The sequence below is a fragment of the Aulonocara stuartgranti genome (genome assembly GCF_965226115.1).
Source record: "Aulonocara stuartgranti genome assembly, chromosome: 14".
Taxonomy (NCBI): Eukaryota; Metazoa; Chordata; class Actinopteri; order Cichliformes; family Cichlidae; genus Aulonocara; species Aulonocara stuartgranti.
In genome coordinates, this window is record NC_138950.1 from 40,231,552 (window position 1) to 40,240,295 (window position 8,744).

An 8,744-nucleotide genomic window follows, 5' to 3' on the forward strand; every position below is an offset into this window, starting at 1 on the left:
ATAATTGTGACGTGTAGGAGAAGATACATTTCTAATAAATGGTTTGGTTTTACAGGTGTGCTGTCATGTGTGCATACTCCCAGCATGGTGTTGATATCCACCATGTAAGAGGAGCCTTTCCCAGTAAATCTCCCCCAGGCTACTCTGCAGTATCACTTAGATTAAAGTGCAGAGTTTAGACATTTATGAAGAGTCATTTTATGACCTACTGCTCAGTATCACAGCAGTGAACTCCATTAGTGCTAAAACTCTTTATAAAAGAGGTGTCTGAAAGTAAGGCTGAAGGGAGCCAGTCTGTTCTGTGTGTACTTGGCCTATGTGCACCACCTGTGGAATTCCCATAGTCTTTACCAACACAGGTACAGACATTCATTCTTAGAGAATTCCTTCACAACATTCCTGTTTGTTTGGTTGTTGGGAAACATGAATGTGTTTCAGAGTACGCACGATCTGATATCCTCGTGTTGGTGTTGTTCCCAGATCAACATACTAAATGTTGTTCCAGGATCAACATTGCAAGTGACAACATTGCAAGGATCAACACGACGATATCAGATCATCCTTCAGGCTACAGCGCTCCCTCGCTATGACGCGGTTCACCTTTCGCGGCCTCGCTGTTTCGCAGATTGTTTTGTGTGCAGTTTTCCATGGCTTTTTTTGTTCGTTTGTTTTTACAGCGTATTGTGTTCTGACTGGCTGTAGACCATTGTCAACCAATCTCGTGCTGTGTCTCCTGTACAGTACAGAATGCGTTCAGCTTGTCAAATTTACATAAATCTTCGATCCCTATCAATCAATCAATCAATCTTTATTTATAAAGCACTTTTCATACAGAAAAAATGTAGCACAAAGTGCTTTACATAGTTAAAAGCAGCCCACCCCACCCTCCAACTCACTCCCCACACTCTCAATACACATATATCCCCCCACCCCCACCCACACACACATACACACACGCGCACACTTAAAGAGTAAAAATTGGGCTGAGCTCACATGAGCCAAGTGAGGAAACATTATAACAGAGAGCCGTCTGCACCGGGAGCCGGTCACAGACCGCAGCCTCCGGGCTGGGCACACAGCAGGAGGGAAGCCAAGGAGCCCCCCAACCAGGCTGAGAGGACCCCAGAGACCCAGCAGCCACGGTCAATAACAGCCCCGGTGCAGAGAGCGCCCTCCGAGGAAACACTGGAGATATGACGCAATACGATATATACAGGGTAAAATGATAAAATAAATAAGAACAGGATACAATATAAATATAAATATAAATAGAGTAAGAAGATTAAAAAATGAATAAGAATAAAATCAAAAAATATTAGGTAAATCCTAAATTAATAATAGAATAACAGGATAGAATAAATAAGCATAAAATAAATAAACGCTAAGTAAAAGCTAAATTAAAAAGGTGGTCTTGAGCCTGTTCTTAAAAACATGTACGTTCTCTGCGGCCCTGAGCTCCTCCGGCAGGCTGTTCCACAGACGAGGACCATACCACTGAAAAGCTGCCTCTCCGTGAGTATGTGTCCTGACTTTAGGGACAATCAAAAGGCCAGCACCAGAGGACCTCAGGGTCCGCGAGGGTTCGTATGGTAAAAGCAGATCTGAGAGATAAGAAGGCCCACGACCATTAAGACATTTAAAAACCAATAAAAGAACTTTAAAATCCTCCTTTGTTTACATATTTATGTAGAACTGCATCTACATGTATGTCAGACATAGATTTTGTATGGTTGGGTAGTCTAGGTATAATAATAATGGATTTAAAATCGATCCTGAAACACACGGGGAGCCAGTGCAGCGATTCTAAAACCGGTGTAATGTGGGCGTAATGTCAGCGTGACTCTGAAGTGCTGGACTGTATGTTTGTAAGTTTTCTCCCCAACAAACACGACAATGCCGATGAAACATTTTGCACTGTCAAAGGCTCCTGCAGTTGCCTTTGGTTTCATTCTATAATACTGGACTTATTTTTCTACGAAGGTTTGAACTTTAGAGTGTTTAAACAAGAGAAAAAAGTCTGAGAAAAGTGTATAAAATGTGTGGTGAAGGGTTTACGGCCTTAAAACATCTAAAATAATTATAAAAAATAAAGTTCACCTGTTGCGGGTCATTTTTAGAAAGTAACTCCTGCGATAAACAAGGGACCGCTGTACTTTAATTTTAATTCCATTAGTTTGTGTAATAAAGCTACTGATCAGAAAACTTTGTTTGTTTTTCATTCACTAAGTTGTGAATAGTGGTGGATCATGAGCCACATGAGTTCTTGTTAAATTTCTTTATGCATTTTGAGCTCTTTTCAAATTTGCAACTGCAGGCTAATAGCTAGCCAAACAGCTAGCTATTAGCCTGCAGTTCATGCATTCAGAAAACACCCGCAGTCAGCTTAGGTCATATGGTGGTGTCAGCCCTGGCGTGGACATATTTGTGTCTGACAAATGATGAATTAGTTTGTTTGTTACCCATTTAATCATCTGGTTACTCCACAGATTTGTCTCAAGTGGAAAAATGTGGAAAGATTGAGGTCACATTTTCAATCTAATTTGATCTCTCATTCTCGCTTACTGATGTTCCTGAATGCACCGAGGAGTCGAGTAAGTTTAAGCCATAGGAGAGATTAAAACTCTTTGTCATGGAAAAAATGCGTGAATGCAATAAACAGCAGTGCAGTTATCAAGGCTGAGCGTACATCAGATGTGTTTGATAAATAGATAGGCTGGATGAAGAAAACCCATGTGAAAGGAGACAGGCATACACATGTGCAACTTTTATTTGACTTTGGCTACTACAAACACTCAACCGTAACAGTGAATTTTGGAGAAAATGAATCAGATGTTTTCACTACGGGGGATAGCTGGCATGTGTCTACACATGTGAGCATAAATCTCATGTTCTCAGTCACATGCTTGCTATGTAGAAGAAGAAGCAATGAAATGCATTATTTCGGCGTGCTCTCCTACAACACAATTGATTTGGAGATGCTCAGCATTTGAAGGGCTAATTCTGTAACTGATGCAGTTTAAGCTAGCTAGCAAACTAAAGTGGTAGGCACTTAAAAATGGACTCCGTTTACCTGCAGCTCAGTATTCACATAATGTGCCCAGATACAACTGACAGCTGGTAAACAGGGCGCTGTATGAGAAAATGCTGCCACGGTTGTTTCTGAAGAAAAATGTGTTCAAGTTTTGGGAAAAGGGTCAATGAGACAGATGTACTGCGTTTGGTATTTGTGACATTCTGTTGTTTTGTTGATCAAATGAGTTAATCATGAAATCAGACTTTTATTAAGTTGCATCACATGATTCTTCCACCAAATCCAGAGGAGATTATGTCAGTAGGCTGGAGTGTATTAGAAAGATCAGCAGCAGAGGTTACACTTGGTGTGTGTGTGTGTTGATGATTCACAGCCGAGCTATTCAAAGTCATTTCCAAGTATGTGTTATTCCTGTAACAATGCTGGGATGAGACTCCCGGCTGCTGTCAGAGTTACATTTGTGATGCATTGTTTTCAGGCGTTACTAAGGACACTATCTCTACTTCACAGGAAGCCTGACGTCAAACAGCGCTCTCATCTTCTTAAATAATCTTCCCAGAGATCTAGAAGGTGCTGCCTGGACAGTGTGTTCAGCGCGAGCTCGTATGAGAAAGCCAGGGCCTGGGATTTTTTTACACTCTCATCATTTCAGCCACGTTCTGCGACCCGAGCTGTGTTTCCACCTCCTCACGTACGTGTTGCAAAGAGGCTCTTAAGATGACAGATTTGCGACACGGGGCATGTGCTGCAGGCTTTAAACGCACACTTTCACTTTTTCCTCATTAGCCATTGTCTGCGACAACTCTGTTTCATTTTGAGATGAAGGGTGAAATTTATATCAGACAATTAGGACCAGTTTTTGGAGCACATGAGGGATTTCTGAAGCGATGCAGCGATGTCCAACCCACCAACCAACCATCAGAAAAGGGTCTCAGCACTTTTTTCCATTCGGTCATGACAGAGTCTTTCCATCGCATTTCAGGGAAATCGTGGAAAAGCCGACCTGACAGCGGTGACAGTAAAGCGCCTACGACACCTCTGACATTTTCCAGCAGTCCTGTTGTCAGCCAGCACATCTGGCCAAGTTTAGGATGGCAGAACCTGCATATGAACATGGAGGAAATTAGTTTTAATCATAATATGTTAGTAAGAATGTGCGACATGTGGCCACGCATACTGAAGGCATTTTTATTTTGTAGATTAGCATCATTCATCACTCTGATAAGTTTAAATAGAGTAACCTCAGAACAAGGAGTCACTCATATCGTTAGTTCAGACTCAAACACTCAAACCGTAACCCTGCTGCACGCTTGAGAGCGTAGGCTTCATGCATGGGTGATATGTGAGTCCTATGCTGGTGCTGCTGGGGCGGCAGCATCTCTGCTGGGGACAGGAAGAGACTGAACAGGCTGATCTGCAGGCCCAGCTCTGTTCTAGGATGCCCTCTGGACCCAGTGGAGGTGGTGAGTGACAGGAGAACGGTGGCTAAGCTGTCATCCCTGTTGGACAACATCTCCCACCCCATGCAGCAGACTGTGACAGCACTGAGCAGCTCCTCCAGTGGCTGCGGCACCCACGGTGTGGGACGGAGAGATTTCACAGGTCTTTCCTCCCCACTGCTGTCAGACTCCACAACAAAGCCTCCAACTGATCAAACACATCCACACATGTGCAATAAGACTAAGTGCAATACTCTTTCCTGGCACCATTGTATTATACTCATATTGTATATAGCATTTGTATTCCATTTTATTTGATTGTATACAGTATTTTATTTTATTCTATTGTGTACAGTATCTTATTGATATCTTATTCCAGTGTTTTTCTCTGCAACTTTGCACTCTCCACTGCTGTAACAAAACTAATTTCCCACGCGTGGGACTAACAAAGGTTATCTCATCTTATTCCAACCATAATAAACTAATTTATTAGCCAATGATTAGCCGCCCTAAATTAACAGTGTTGGTAATAACCACTGTCATGTCTTATATTCCTGTAATGGTTAATCTGCCAGCGTGGATCAAGATGGTCTTTGTGTTGCTTCAGTGCTAAAAAGCAATTATGGTAATTATACACTTTTACAAAAAAAAAAGCTGACAAAATAATAAAGCTGTCATTAAGAAGTCAAATTACAGTTATTTACATGCTAAACTGCTTTCTTAAACAAGTCCAGTGTTCCGGCTCACATTTGGGTATAAAATGTCAATTCAGTTTATTTGGCTTGTTTAAAACAGGCAGTGGGAGAGTTTTAGAAATAGGTGGTTAAACATAATTCATTTTCATTATTTGTGTATCACAGTAAGGCACATATGTACACGCCGGAGCTGGGCTGTTCTTTCTGGGGTTATGAACTTGATTGCAGAAGTATAGAGCTTTTACAGCAGAGGTCCTCAACCTTTTTTGCACCACGGACCAGCTAACGTCTTACAATATTTTCACAGACCGGCCTTTAAGGTGTTAACGATTAAAAACCCTGAAAATCATCGGTTTCACACCCGAGCCTCGACTCTCGTGGCCTGGTACCAAACTACTCACGGACCGGTACCGGTCTGTGGCCCGGGGCTTGGGGACCGCTGGAGTACACAGCTTTTTTTCTACATTTTTAGGGCAGAATATAACACACATACGCTGGATGAGTAGCAGAGGACGGACACACACACACTTGTACTCACATCACAATATAATACCAATACCAATATAAGCTCAGTTAGCTGCAAACTGTTGCATGGTGTAACTTTATAGGATAAACTGTTATTCTTGCATAAGGTGAGATACACAACTGGTGAAAGGTGCACCTGAAGCAACATGCTCAGACTGAGTCACCATGTCTGTTTCTTACTAACAGCTCCAGGACTGAGTACAAACAGTGCACACTCTCAATGATGGCTGACGAGGTCAGAAGTCTTGCAAGAACACACTCTGGATACTGAAGCTCCTGTGAAAAATAGAGCCTCAAATCAGAAGTAAAGTCAAATTTCATTTGTATCTGCAGGGAGGCTGACACACCTGAGCCCCGCCTGCCTATAAGAGCGAACTAAGTCCGGACTATGATGATGTTGTTGGTGTGTACTGGTGCAGCCATGACAATGTGAACAGCAACAGTGGGGAAAGGACTTAATAAAGACGCTGAACAGTATAAACATGTAGTCGGGTCTGCCGCGTGATGTTTACAATGGACTTATGTAGCAAAGAAAAAAATGATAAATAACTCTAAATATGTTTTGTATTTTAGATTCCTCAAAGTATGGCACCTTTTCTTTGTTGACAGCGCTGCAAACCCTCGACTTTCTTTCAGTGATGTAGTCACCTGAGATGGTTTCACCTCACAGGTGTGCCTGCCAGGGTTCATTGGTGGAGTTTCTTGCCTTCTAAATGAGGTTGGGACCGTCAGTTGTGTTGTGTAGAAGTCAGGTTGGTTCACAGCTGACAGCCCTGTTTGACAACTGCTGGAATTATATCATTGGTTCATATTATGGCAGTCAGAAAAACCATCAAGCCCTACGATGAAACTGGCTCACATGAGGACGCCCCAGGAAAGGAAGACCAAGAGTCCCTCTGCTGCTGAGGATACATTCATCCGAGTCACCAGCCTCAGAAATCGTTAACAGCAGCTCAGATCAGAGCCCAGATAGATGCCGCACAGAGCTCCAGTATCAGTCTGTGTGTCTGATACTTTATGGTCAAATAGCTGCTAAGAAACCACGACTGAGGAAAAGCAACGATCCTGATTATTCAGAGCTGCTTTCAGGAGTGTGGCCATACCAGATGTAGGAGTCTCGAAGATCTTGAGCTAGACTCTTCTGATTTTTAGATTCCAGCACAGTAAATAGAGTTTGCAATTCAGACCTACAAACCTGAATCAGGTTGCACACAACACAACCCAGCAGGTCAATGAGGAATCTTTCTTTTACTTATCAAGGAAAATGCTAAATATGCCTCAAATTAAAAGAACACCATTACAATGATCTATTCTGACAGCACACCTAATTAAATCAAAACTAAAGCATATCATCAAAAGGTAACTGCCACAGGAATCACAACTGTCAGTGAAAACACCCACGAACTATGTCTGCTGCTTCTCTCAGGGCATCATATTCATATTGATAAGAACAAAAATCCCACAAATAAAGATGCTCCATCTTCTGGTAATTCAGCACTTGGAAGGCGGTGCCTGCTGCTTGTTACTGCTGGTGGAGAAGCTTGTTGTTCTTATTGTTGTTGTTTGTGTTAAAGTTTTCTAAAATGGGAGCTCCAGATGATGAATACTACTACTTGTTCAAAGTTGTACTCATTGGAGACTCTGGAGTGGGGAAGAGTGATCTGCTGTCGTGTTTCACAAGAAATGAGTTCAACTCGGAGAGCAAGAGCACCATCGGGGTGGAGTTCGCAACCCACAGCATTCAGGTGGATGGCAAGACGATAAAAGTTCAAATCTGGGACACAGCTGGGCAGGAGTGCTGCAGAGCCATCACCTCAGCGTATTATCGGGGTGCAGTCGGGGCTCTCCTAGTTTACGATATTGCAAAGCACCTGACATACGAGGATGTGGACCGCTGGTTGAAGGACCTGAGGGACCACGCTGACAACAACATCGTCATCATGCTGGTTGGAAACAAGAGCGACCTTCGACATCTCAGGGCCGTGCCCACTGACGAGGCCCGAGCATCTGCAGAAAAGAACAGTCTTTCATTTATTGAAACTTCAGCCTCGGACTCCACTAACGAAGAAGAAGCATTCAAGAGCATTCTCACAGAAACCTACCGTATCATATCTCAGAAGCAAATATCAGACAGATCTGCACACAAAGATTCCCCAGGCAACAATGTAGTGGACATAAGTGTCCCCAACACTGGATGGGCAGAGGGGCAACAAACTCCTCTACTGCCAAAGCCTGTGACCCCGACCTCCTTTCCCAGAGTCACGTGAGTCTGAATACATAGAATCATGTTTCAGTAGTCAAAATGTGAAACCTGTAACAATAGACCCAACGATGTTTGCATGTTTTTCAGCATAGTCATTATTTTGCACTGAACACACACCTCACGGCTGCAGCTTTCCAGCTCAGCCACACACACTACCAACAACACACACACACAGACAGCCTGGTATGGTGGCGAGGCGTGATTGCAGATACCGTGCAGGTGCATCCATCTCCCCTGCAGCGGCACCACACCCACGCCAGACCACGCCCCGCCACACTACCCTTACCTTGTGGAATATTTTGCAAAGCACACTGTGCATGTTGTGCTCTTTCATTTTATCCCATGGCACACACTGCAGTGTAAGCATATCTATGTTCCATCCCTTCTTTGCTGATCCACAAGCATAAAGCTTTGCTGGGATCAAACTTCGTCATGGAAACTTGTAAATGGAATTATAGAGAGTGCTGAAATTTGGAGTAACAGGGGAAGACTATCACATGTACAGATAGTGTATCAGTGTCACAGCAAACAGCCCACTAGCCTGGTTAACCAGGTTGGCACAACATGCTGTTCATGAAGACGCTTATTGTTCACCAAAGCAGAAAGCTGCCCTAATCTAGTTCCCAGCTCCTCACTTGATCTACACCTGAATCAGCACATGGATGCAACTTTTACATGCACCTTGGTGATGGTGGAATTAACACCCACACAAAATCAAATCTGACATGAGACACATTATTCTTGGCGCTATACCTGTAAAGGACGCATTCACTGATAATATATGCATGAAT

At 43.1% G+C, this 8,744-nt stretch overlaps 1 pseudogene across 1 annotated transcript; it reads left to right on the plus strand.

The window, feature by feature from the left end:
- Window positions 1–7,273: 7,273 nt before the first annotated feature.
- LOC309688523 (ras-related protein Rab-11B-like) lies at window positions 7,274–7,928 on the plus strand (annotated as a pseudogene). The gene has a single exon. The product of its transcript is annotated as a ras-related protein Rab-11B-like (transcript).
- Window positions 7,929–8,744: the final 816 nt, after the last annotated feature.